Source organism: Pantherophis guttatus, chromosome 2 (assembly GCF_059756535.1).
Source record: "Pantherophis guttatus breed Tessera chromosome 2, ASM5975653v1, whole genome shotgun sequence".
Lineage (NCBI taxonomy): Eukaryota > Metazoa > Chordata > Lepidosauria > Squamata > Colubridae > Pantherophis > Pantherophis guttatus.
In genome coordinates this window covers 138,742,067-138,754,657 of record NC_142064.1, presented here as the reverse complement: position 1 = coordinate 138,754,657, position 12,591 = coordinate 138,742,067, and the positions used below count along the sequence as shown (strand labels likewise).

The window sequence follows — 12,591 nt, the reverse complement described above, 5'->3', positions numbered from 1 at the left end:
ACAGTCTCCCCAAAAGGTTACTCCGCTTTAAAACCTAAGGCGCTTTGGATCAATGCTTTAGAGAGCCATGCGTGTCCTTTTTCCTCAGCCTCTGTGGACCAGGGCATCCTCTGGGAGTTAAAAAAAAGAAAGTCAAAATGATGACCCCCAACTGTGTGATTGAAATCCCATCCCTTTTTAGGTTCATTACCCATGCAATATGTGCAAAAAAAGGGGTGGGCTTTCTATTGTAAAAATCTTGATCTTCATCTTAACTTTTCTGACCTCCACTCCTCATGAATGCCCTTAAGTATCCAGCTACCATTGCTCCAAGCTTCCTTGGGCCATTTTGTCTCCTTCTTCTATGGGCAGGATACTAACCATAGACCTTCCTGAAGACCTTGCGATGGCTCCCTCCAAAAGGTAGTGAAATAAGGTTTTACCTTATTTAGGTTTTGATAGATAGATAGATAGATAGATAGATAGATAGATAGATAGATGATAGATGGATGGATGGATGATGGATGGATGATAGGAGACAGAGAGAGAGAGAGATGAGAGAGAGATGATAGATAGATAGATAGATAGATAGATAGATAGATGATAGATAGATGGATGGATGATAGGAGAGACAGAGAGAGAGATGAGAGAGATAGATAGATGATAGATAGATGATAGATAGATAGATGATAGATAGATAGATGATAGATAGATAGATAGATAGATAGATAGATAGATAGATAGATAGATTTTTATGACTGTAAGCCGCCCAGAGTTACCCTGTGGTAAGATGGACAGCCAATAAAATGTATAAATAAATAAATAAATAAATAAATAAATAAATAAATAAATAAATAAATAAACAAACAAACAAACAAACAAACTCTGACAAGCTCCTTCCCCTCTTGCTTGCTCCTCCCCTTTGGGTAATCTAAACGCTACGGCATCGCGAACAGCCCCCTGAAGAAGAAACAGCTCTCCGGACCTCAAGATCCCCCATTGCCTTCCAGGTGAGATGATTCAGCAGGACTGAACGTTCCATCAATCCAGGAGACCATATAAAAGGTCAGCTTTCCCATCCAAGCAGGACAGGCTGTCAGCAGCTCTCCAGGTCCCACTTTCTAAGCCAGCCTGACTCTGCCAGGCACATGGGTCTTCCCCAAGCCAAGGGCATGGATGTGCTCTTCAGGGCAGGGCAGTATCAATGCTTGTGGCTGGTGATCTGTCTCAATTTTTTCGCTCGGCCTCCCTCACCAGAGTACACATGACACCCATGGCAGGATGTGATTTACTTTTGGATGTGATATCCAAGTGGAGATGATATGAGTGTGCAGAATGAAAAAAGCACACACCCCGGAAAAAAAACCCAACAATGCAAAGGTTATTTTTAGTAACACAGATGTTGTTATTCTTCAGGGAGGGTGGCTAGAGAGAAAATTCACAAAATGAAGCTTTTTCTTTCCCAGTTCTTCTCTTCAAATGCACCACAGGACAGATGAAACAATAAATAAGAAAGAGCGACTGCTGATTCTTGTATGGAATTTTTTAAAAAAAAACCAGGCATGTCAGATGGGTTTGTCCTCACGTCTCCTTAACTACAGCATATATGCGCCCTGGTAACCGTTCTTTAATGCCATGTCTCCTAGTGTTGGCTTCGTCTCATCCGCAACGCACAGCTGAGGCAGCTAAAAGGCCTTGTTAGCTTCTAAAGTCGTGTTCTCCGTCTTCTCTTGACATAATTTTGGCCCAGGGATATGACCTGGCAGGCTTCCCCAGCAGTGTGGTTGCTGATGAATTTAAGGGGCTGGGATCTTCTCATCTTCCACTGGCTAGTAGAGGCTGCTGTAGATACATCTCCGCCTCTGGTCGCTGGCCATTGCCCTCTATGGCCAGATTGGCTCAGACTGCAGGGGAAACTGGACCCTTGGCTTCCACAGTGGCATCTGTCACTATAAAGTCAAATGGGTATTTTCAAAAGGGTTATCAGATCTTATTTGGATCCTTACCAGATACAGGTTTCACACTTTTTTTGAAGGAGCATTGGACCTACTGTGTTGCCCCCAAAATAAGACTGGGTCTTTGCTCCAAAAGACGCATTATGGCTTATTTTCTGGTTAAGGCTTATTTGGGGGGAAATACAGTACTAAACGTCCCCGCCCCCCCATCTGCTGATGATCTTAACTGGGGCTTATTTTGGGGGTAGGTTTTATATTATGAGCATCCTGAAAAATCATGCTAGGCCTTATTTTCCGGTTGGGTCTTATTTTCAGGGAAACAGGGTATTATTTTTTTTAAATGCTGTTCCTTAAGTTGTCCCATAGTAAAACAGTAAGGTACAATTTGGCTTCTGAACAAGGAAATCGGAGTCTCGGAACCAAGCTTGCTACCTTCCTTCCTTCCTTCCTTCCTTCCTTCCTTCCTTCCTTCCTTCCTTCTTTCCTCCCTCCCTCCCCACTTCTCTCTTTTTCTCTCTCCTTTCCCTCTATCCAAAATAATTTCTGGCACTAACAATGGAGTCTGTCTCACTGTCATGTTCTTGTCATTAAGACACATCCGCTCGGCTCTCAGAAGGGAAAGAACAGCCCTATCCTCTGGCAATGGGTGTACAAGGATTAGAACTAATGAGAGTAAGGAGCACCAGAATAAACAGGAGCAATTCTAAATTTGTGAGCAGGCTGGTAAACTGGTAAGCAAGGCAAGCACATCATTAGTCAAGAGGGCCATACAAGGTGACTAGAAGGCAAGTGTGCAAAGACATTGGGTTGAGAACCAGCTGACCTTCAGCAATGATGTCTAGGTCTTCATAGTTCAAAAATCTTCTGTGGGCTAGGATTAGAGAGAAACAAGCAGATTAAGGAAGAAAACAGCCAACAGACTGAGCAAATAGCTCCACTGTCCTTTCTTATTCAAAAATCAGTAACATTTGATCACTATTGGAATACCAGCCAGTCAGGTATGTCAATTCATTAACTAACAATAGGCTGCCCCAATCCGTATGGACTCTGGGTGGCAAACAACGATTACAATATACAATGAATTAAAATAGTGAACAACTAATAACCAGCTAATTATGATGGCTGCCTAAACATGATCAGTGGCCAAAAGCCTGCCAGAACAATCCCAATTTATACTGCAAGGATAGTTGGGATTTTCCGGTAATTCTGGCATTAAATAGCCCATAAAGTGGGGCGAATTGGTTGGTAACAAACTCTTGTTTATTAACTCTTCCATTTCATTTTTTTAATAATCTGCCTTAACTGTGCACACCCTGCAAAAACTATTGACATTCAAGAATATATGCTCATGATAGTCACATGCTCAGAAATGCTCTTAAGAGTGTGATGAGGAACCTTTTGGGCTCGGTGTCTCAAATGCCTAATTTGACTCTGCTGGCAGGACACAGACACACACCCAAACAAAAAACAAACAATTCTTTACATGTTTGTTTGTTTGTTTGTTTGTTTGTTTGTTTGTTTGTTTGTTTATTTATTTATTTATTTAAAAATACAGTCCAATCATGTGCATGATCCCCAGAATCTGTCATGCGCCATTTACCTTCAGGCAGTGTTCTCTTTCTATTGAGAGGCTCCTGTGGCCTACCCATGTATTTGCATGAGGCCTTCATTCTTGAAGTGGCTTTAGAGAATGGTCCTCTGTGGTATCTGGAGCTTCTGAAAACTACTGGATCCATTTTTTTGCGATTTTTTGGAGGCTCCAGAGATCACGTGAGAGCACAGCCCCTCTAAAGCGGCCATGAAGAGCATCATCCATTCTTGCACATCATTGGAACCACCAAAAGTCCCACCAGAATTTAAAGCACAAGGAAGGTTGGGCCCGCCTATATTTCTCCAATTAGAAGTCCCATAAATGGCTTGGTTGATAACCAATTCTTCTATATTACTTCTACTTCTTTAAATAACATATTTAAATGTGTTAAATGTGTTATCTTTATCGGCTGTGAAATGGATGTTATGGAAGCCATGTAAGAGCACACCCCATTCCTTCGTGGCCTTTGCAAAAGTCCCACAAGAACGTGCTTTTGAGAACAGTTGTTGTCGGGTGAAGTCTGTGTGCTGGTGAACACAGGCGGATCACCCAAAAACATCATCGCATCTGATTAGATTAGAGATTACAGATTATTAGAGTTGGAAGGGATTTTGTAGGTCATCTAGTCCAACCCTCCACTCAAGCTCTCTTCTTTTTCCCGATTATTGAGTTTTAAATAAAATAAAGATACAAAAGTAAATAGGAGAATGAGGGAAGGAAGAAGGGGAACAGAAGTGAGGAAGAGTAGAAAAGAAACAAAAAGAAACATTGACTTCCGACCAGTGATGAAATCCAATTTTTTTTTACTACGGGTTCTGTGGGCATGGCTTTGTGGGTGTGGTGTGGCTTTGTGGGCGTGGTGTGGTGGGCGTGGCAGGGGAAGGATACTGCAAAATCTCCATTCCCACCCCACTCCATGGGAAGGATACTGCAAAATCCCCATTCCCTCCCCACTCCTGGCGGAAGGATACTGCAAAATCCCCATTCCCTCCCCACTCCTGGCGGAAGGATACTGCAAAATCTCCATTCCCACCCCACTCTGGGGCCAGCCAGAGGTGGTATTTGCCTGTTCTCTGAACTACTCAAAAGTTCCACTAACGGTTCTCCGAACTGCTCAAAATTTCCGCTACCGGTTCTCCAGAAAATCCAGAACCTGCTGGATTTCACCCCTGCTTCCAACTGTCTCTGCTACAGTAAAATAAGGCATTAAGATCAAATCACAACTTTGTGTTTTTTCATAATAATATAAACAAGCCATTTCTATAAAGATTTACCTATCTAATCAGTAAATCTCTTTACTCATGGCATATTTCTTGACATGTGTATCATAGGTTCACCATCATGGATCTAAGACACACTTCCCCTCTCTTGAATCACTATATATTTGGCAGCTGTTTCTCCCAGAATGCTAGTTGGGAATCTGGCATCTGGAAGAGACCAACTTAGAGGAAGATTTTGTAACATTCACAGATATTTGCAGGGAAGTAAAGGAGGCAAATGAAGACACGTATAAGGTACTGACAGCACTCAACATGATTTACGATGTGAATTATGTATGTACTAATATGAGACATCATGGCATAATTGCTGCATTTGCAGAATGACACCATGACACAAGTGTTGTCATTTTGACAGCAGAGTATAGTATATACAATTTTTTTCAGTAAAGAAATTTAAAAGGTGGGGGGGAGGGTGTGTGTCATCAAATGCAAATAGAAAAAAGTCAACAATGATTAATAAAGAATCCAAGTTAAACTACAACAGGAATGTTCTTATAGGTTAGTATAAATATGTTGTTGTCTTCAGTGTTGCCAAATGTAATATCCAGTAATATCTTTATTATAACTTACAAAGCAACATTTGATTGACGTTTACATAATAAATCCCTGAAAAACTCTGTAATTTTAAAAATGATACCGTACGGAAAAGCACTTTTCAACGGCTTGTGTGAAATTGTCAGCGCATCTTCAATCAGAGGATACATTCTGGGGAAAATGAGCAGATATTTTGTGCATTCTTGCAAATCTCACCTCCAGGAACCTTTTGTCAATAAAGATTTCTAATAAAGGAAGCACTGAATTTAAACATTTGGGAGCTAGTGCGTTTGTTTGTTAGTTGTGTTTCAATATTTCACAATTTTTCTTCATTCCACTCTGAAGCAAATATATATAATCTACTACTACTCTAATAATTACCTTTTTTCCATTATCACTGTTTTCCTGTTTATCAACTCAGTGAGCAACAATGCTATTAAAAAGCTTCCAGAATTCTAATTCATTTTCAGTATCACCTTCAAAATTAACACCATCATCCTGTTTTTACATCTGTTGACATCAATAGGATTGTTTCTTTGGATGAACAACATCTGAATTAATCCTTTTTGATAAAGGGCAAGGAATATTTTAAGTAATACAGATATTCCTCAACTTACAACCATTCGTTTAGAACCATTCAAAGTTACAACAGCCCCAGGGGTGGGTTCTAATTTTTTTTACCAGTTCTCTGGGTGTGGCTTATTTTGTGGGCATGGCTTGATGATCATGTGACAATTATTTAGGATTTAGCAGAGGTACTGGTCTAGCAGGCTTTTAACTGCTTGCAGAGCTGTACCAAATCTACCCATTTATTTTTGCAGGCACTGGTCTACCCATTTATTTTTGCAGGCACTGATCTACTCATGTATTTTTGGAGGCACTGATCTAATGTATTTTTGCAGGCACTGGTCTACCCATTTATTTTTGCAGGCACTGATCTACTCATGTATTTTTGCAGGCACTGATCTACCCATTTATTTTTGCAGGCACCGTCATTTGTTTTCTTTTAACACTGATCAGCTGTAGGGCGGCTCTTTGAAGCCCCACGGCAAGAGTTTAAACAGCTTTTTTCCCTCTAGCCATCAGCTGGGACTCAGGAGGAAAGTGAAAAAATTTTGAAATGAAGAAATGAAGAAATTTTGATGGTCATTTATGATTAGAAATTTGGACACAATATGCAAATACCCAGCCAGGGGTGAAATCCAGCAGGTTCTGACAGGTTCTGGAGAACCGGTAGCGGAAATTTTGAGTAGTTCAGAGAACCGGCAAATGCCACCTCTGGCTGGCCCCAGAGTGGGGTGGGAATGGAGATTTTGCAATATCCTTCCCCCAGGAGTGGGGGAGGGAATGGGGATTTTGCAGTATCCCTCCCCTGCCACGCCCACCAAGCCACGCCCACCAAGCCACACCACACCCACCAAGGCACGCCCATAGAACCGGTAGTAAAAACAATTGGATTTCACCACTGGACCCAGCCCTCTGGAGAAAGCTGGGAAAAGTGGAAAGAAAAAGAAGAGAATGAGCAGCACCAAAGTGGATGGACTCGGTTACAGTGGTCAGGAGTGCATTGTTGCAAGACCTGCAACACCAGGCTATGGATATAATACGTGATCACGGAGAAGAATCTGTGTAATCATTAGGAGTCAAAAACAATCTGACAGCACATAATCAATCAATTATATTTAGCAAATTAATGAGCTTCTTGAATTTTCCAAAGTGTTGCCTGAATACAGCCTCAGCTCTCATTTCTGGCACACACTTCCCCACCCAATCAACATATTTCAATGCGACCTCAAAATACATGTTTTTCTCCTCCTTAGTGATGTTATTTTCAACATTTGCAAAAGAAAAGAAAAAAAAAGGAAGAAACCCCACAGATTTGACTGAGCAATCCAATTGCTTCAGTTTTCAGATGATCACATTTTCTCAAGGGGAAGACACTCCAATTAACTCGAGAAGCAAATAATACTTTCTTTGTCTGAGTGCTTAACTCTGTCTGAATCCAAGTATTCAGTCAATCGCTGAACCAGCAATCATTTGAAAGAAGAGCTTCTGTAAATCCAAGCAACATGTCCCTTTTTTTTATGTAAAAGCCATAACAACTGTACACATCTAAACATTCCTTTATGCCTCAACCAACAAATCCAGCTAGATTAAAGCAACGAAGAAACAACATGTTTTGATCAAGATTTCTGAGAGAGAAGCTTGAATACCCCAGGACGTGCCTTTCATAACAGATACCCCATCATATGGCTGAGCAATTAGCTTGTAAAAATGTAAGCGGAAGCTCATCAGCGTTAAGAAACATTCAGATGTCAGAACAGTTGGTGAATGCTCTAACCTACCCACAGATATTTCATGTTTCATGTTTGCCAGGCATCAAAAAGCAACTGTTAACTTTCAGTGCCTTTGCTTGTGCTGATCACAGCACGTGGCAACACTCAGCTGACTTTGTCTAGGCCACACTTCATAGAATCAGCTTCAAAAATTTTAGCAAGGGTTTCTCTGCCTGGTTCCTGGGTGGGCGTGGCCATGATGGGCGTGTCCTAGTCAGCCTCCTGCACCACGGCAGGGCGGTGTTTTTGCCCTCCCCTGGCTCTGGAGGCTTTCCTTGAGCCTCCGGGCAGGCGAAAACAGGCTTCCCAGGCTCCGGAGGCCCTCTAAAGGCCCGTTTCCGGCCTTCCCAAACTTCTGGTAGGCCCGTTTTTTGCCCTCACCAAGCCTCCGCACGCACCCTGCACATACCTGCATCCATAACGGGGCACATAGGACTCCTGGGAGGGGAGGGGAGGGCAGGGCCAGCCAAGAGTGGAATTTGAGGGTTCTTCAAACTGCACAGAATCTTAGCTAGAGGTTCTCCCAAACCCCTGTGAACCCTCAGCAGCCCACCTCTGGATCAGGCATGGTTAATAGTTAGATCAGAAACTACCTGGAAAGATTAGAGCTGTAGGATAGACTGGGTATTTAAAAAAAAAAAAAACACAGCAGCCAAAGACAACAATAATAAACCACTTCTATAGCACTATCCTGGATACTTAGATACAATCACCCAGCATCCAATGTAACTCCATGGAGACATCACAGTCACCTTCTTCCTTCAGTCAGCAAATCAACCCTAAGTATTTTCATCAGTGCACTCCACAAGATAGGGAGGGGGGGGTGTTTGTTTTTAGTATCCTTTGCATCAGAGGTGGTATTCAGCAGGTTCTGACCATTTCTGGAGAACCGGAAGCGGAAATTTTGAGTAGTTCGGAGAACCGTTAAATACCACCTCTGGCTGGCCCCGCCCCATCTATTCTCTGCCTCCTGAGTCCCAGATGATTGGGAGGAAATGGGGATTTTGCAGTAACCTTTCCCTGCCATGCCCACCAAGCCATGCCACGCCCACCAAGCCACATCCACAGAACCAGTAGTAAAAATTTTTGAAACCCACCACTGCCACCACTGCTTTGCATGATTAACTAAACTATGCATTGTTTCATTTTGGATTTTAGAACTAGCCCACTGTGCTACTGGCAGAGATACCTGCTGTAATCTCTTGTATTTTTCAGAATATTTTCTCACAGAATCATAGAAATAAGCCCACTTGCCCTTTTTTATTTCCTGATTATTTATGCGCTCAGTCATCCCTGAAAGACAGTTGAATATAACAATTAGAAATGTAATTATTTCAGCAATTGAACAGTATCTGTTGCTACTTTATAGAATCAAACTTTTTTTTTAAAAAAAAATAATAGTTTCTCTGCTCGTTGTGATTTTTGCTGCTTTACAAAATTATGTGTGATGTTTTGGTGGGCTTGAGATGCTGCCTGCTTGAAACATTCTTTTTTTATGCTACATTCTTCTTAACAGTATGCTCTTTGCATAATTTGTCACAAAGACTTTTCGTGCAATTTAAACACGCTATCTGTATCAAATGAACACTCCAGGAATAAAAAAAAAATCTTCATGTACGTTCAGATATTGAAGATGCTGGATACGATGAGAAATAAATCTACCCGGATTTATTGTCGCCTAAATTGGGTTGTGTGTTTACAGCACCAACCATTCCGTGGCTTGGTAGCTTTCCAAAGCAGTGGTAGGTATGCTAGTAACAAATTATGAGACCGACACAATGTTTTCTTCATCCGTTTAAGGTGCAGCTGCTTTCAAATAGCCTTGGATGGGAGTTGCTGAGTTAGAGCCATTTCCATCGGAGAAAATTAGGACGGATGTTTGCTTTGAAGTCATGGTAACGATAATGGGGTTGGTGAAGTCAAGATTGGCGCTTAGCAATTAGAGATGTGGAACAACAGAAAGCAAAAGCTCTGTCTTTGCAATCTACCAATCCAATCCAAGGTTGCAATGCTGAGGAGAAAGAACCAGGTTAAAAGTGCAACAGACCTGGTGGAGAGTAATTTCTAGGCCTAATCAAAATGGCTTGGGTGAGATTTCTTCATCTCCACTCATGTCTCACTGATTGTTGCTTCTCCCTCCCCTCTTTTCTTTCTATGCCCTTCCTCCTCCAAAATACAATGTCAGAGAAGATCAGGGAAATAGGCCACAATGGAGGAAACATCCTACCTCTAGACTTCATGGTCCCATTATAGGATAAGGAAGTAGGCCACTGCAACATATGCTCCATCCTGCTCTCATTGAGAGTTGAAAGAAAAAGAAACTCTGTAGTTTCTTCCCCAAACCCCCAAAACTTTAACCTTAAACTGTCTACTGTTGACCTCACCCCATTCCTAAGAGGTCTGTAAGGGGCATGCATAAGTGCACCAGAGGGCCTACCGTCCCTGTCCTAATATTCCTTTTTACTTACTCTTTTCATGTATTCAAATTATGTTTATACTTTTACCTGTTACCTTATATATGCTTGACAAATAAACTTATGATTATGATTATGACTCAAGGGCAGCTGTGATGGGAATTGATCTGAGGGTGACACCGATGGCTGGAGACCATCCTTTGATTTGTACCTTTGAAGAATCGGAAGGAAAACTACATTTGGCAAAGATATCTTACCACTAGTCCCTTGGGTCTTCAGCTTTTCCCTGCAGCTGGATCCTGAATCATCCTGGGGTGTTCAGCTTTGTGGGTGTGGAATGTTCCCTTCCTTCTCGTTTTTGCAACAGACAAGCCAGGAAGGGGGAAGGCATGTCCCGTTGGCTGGCCATGGGTCTCTGCATTCTGGACAAGAGCGGCATTGAAGCCTGAATGGAACAATGCGTGGGTGGGAAGGGACATAAATTGAGATGCAGATACAGAGCTCTTTGGTGCTTCTAGGCTACAAAAGATTTGGCAGATTCTTGCCCAAATACATCAGGGTGGCATTTTTCTTCTGTTTTGACAGAAGACTCCAGAGAGATAAAGCAGAGGCACAACCCAGAGCCTGGTAAGGAAAGATCTACAGCCTTTGAGACTTGGTTCTTTCTGAAGAAGGAGGGGTGGGGAGGTGGAACAATCTATAGACTAGGAACTGCTGCTCTTTGTTTCCATCCTAAGAAAGGGGGTTCCGCTGAATGCGGCCCTTTAGCCAAGCTCTGAGCAACGCTGAGCCAAGTGGAACTGCTGATGCTGCGCCCCATGACTTACACATAATTCTCCTGTTAACACATCTCAAAATAGCTTTTTATTTTTTGCTGCGCTTCTCAACAGATCGACTCTGTGGATTCACGTTTCGTGAACTTGGACAAGAGACACTTATTGTCTTCCTTCCAGTTAGCAGGAAGTGGGGTACCCAGATTTTCAATCATGCACTCAGGCACAGATTCACACACTCACAGTGAGCATGAAATGTCTGCATATGGCCATTAGTATGAGGTCTGGCACTGCATTCTTTTCCCCAAACCAGGGCGATAATGAAAAAGTAGTCTCGCTTGTGCTTAAATGCTCCTCTGTAAAGGGCGTGTCTGCCAGCTACTGTACATACTGTACTCAGAAGAAACCTGATCCTAGCAGGATCATGCATGATCATGCATGGTGAAATAATTCTATTCCCATTCAGAGCACCAGATCATTCATTTGTTCCCCACCCAAGAAGTGGTTGCCCTGAACTGGAACAGATTATTTCCATGTCTCCGAGGGAAAGGCCCCAGCAGTAATGCAAAAGAATGCAGGGAACCGGTGCCTTGCCGTCCTCGGACAATGGACTAACAGAATATGGAAGGAACCTTGGAGGCCTTCCAGTCCAACCCACTACTCAAGCTGGAAATCCAAAACCATTTCAGACAAATAGTTGTCCAATCTCTTCTTAAAAAAACCTCCAGTGTGGGAGCATCGACAAATTCTCAAGGCAAGTTGTTCCACTGATTAATTGCTCTAACTGTGCAATTGTGAGGTCCTTATGCTCTCTGAGCTTGCTTGTTTTCTTGCAGAGGTTTCATTACCCAAACCAGGTAACATCATCAGTGCTGATAATGTTACCTAGTTTGGGTAATGAAACCTCTGCAAGAAAACAATCAAGCTCAGAGAGCACCCAGGACCCCTCATCTCAATCCTACAAATATTCTCCTTTATTAGTGTCAGGAAATTTCTCCTTAATTAGACATTTCTCCTGAAATAACTAAGTACGGTTAAAACAAACCTTATTCCAATTTCAGACCCCCGAGAAAGGGAGGTTCCTTCTTCATGCTTAGAGCACCTTATTTGATTTGACAACGTCCATGCCACAGTTCCTCCAAAGCCTTCAGGAGAGCTTACGTGGTTATGTGATCCTCTTCAAATACTTTTGCTGACCACAAAACTGGAGGATCAGGAACCAAAACCACTGCCCAAACTGCTGCTCCCTCTTGGAATGAGAGAAATGAGAGAAATGAGAGAAAAATAAATTGCTTGTTTTCCACCCTACCCTCAAATTGATGTCTTTACCTCCCATTGTGTATTCCTGGTTGTGGCAGAAGAAGATTCCCACAGCCATTGAGGAGGAGCTGGACAGGCCTCCAGACATCCTTTGCCTTCTGAAGGAGCCGGAAGCCATTTCCCTTTGAAATATGAGTTTCACAGTGGTTTCAAATACAGCAGAGCCAGACATCGTTCTCACCCCCAGAGAGGTGAGAAGCAAGGGACAGATGGCGGAAATCTTTCAGCTGGGAACCAAGCAGTAGGCAGCCACTGACCGCAAAGGGCAGGACGAGAGCTACTCAGGATTAAAACGTGGGGACCAACATATAAAGACAGCAGCCGGGTCTTAGATAGAAAATGCCTTTGTATATATGGCTCCCTCATTCTCTGTAATAAACTTATTTATTTAATCTATTTGTGCCTTCTT

General features: G+C 42.4%; 1 long non-coding RNA gene across 2 annotated transcripts; it reads right to left on the bottom strand.

Annotated features, from left to right (window-relative positions):
* Positions 1 to 1,508: 1,508 nt before the first annotated feature.
* LOC117662780 (uncharacterized) lies at positions 1,509 to 12,101 on the bottom strand. 2 transcript variants are annotated; one of them, XR_004590507.3, is made up of 4 exons: positions 11,908 to 12,101; positions 10,347 to 10,534; positions 2,758 to 2,805; positions 1,509 to 1,928 (listed from the first exon to the last, which is right to left on the bottom strand). It is a non-coding gene; the product is annotated as an uncharacterized LOC117662780 (long non-coding RNA). The 2 variants fall into 2 exon arrangements; XR_004590508.3 differs by lacking the exons at positions 1,509 to 1,928; positions 2,758 to 2,805 and adding an exon at positions 8,714 to 9,686.
* Between the last annotated feature and the right edge of the window lie 490 nt (positions 12,102 to 12,591).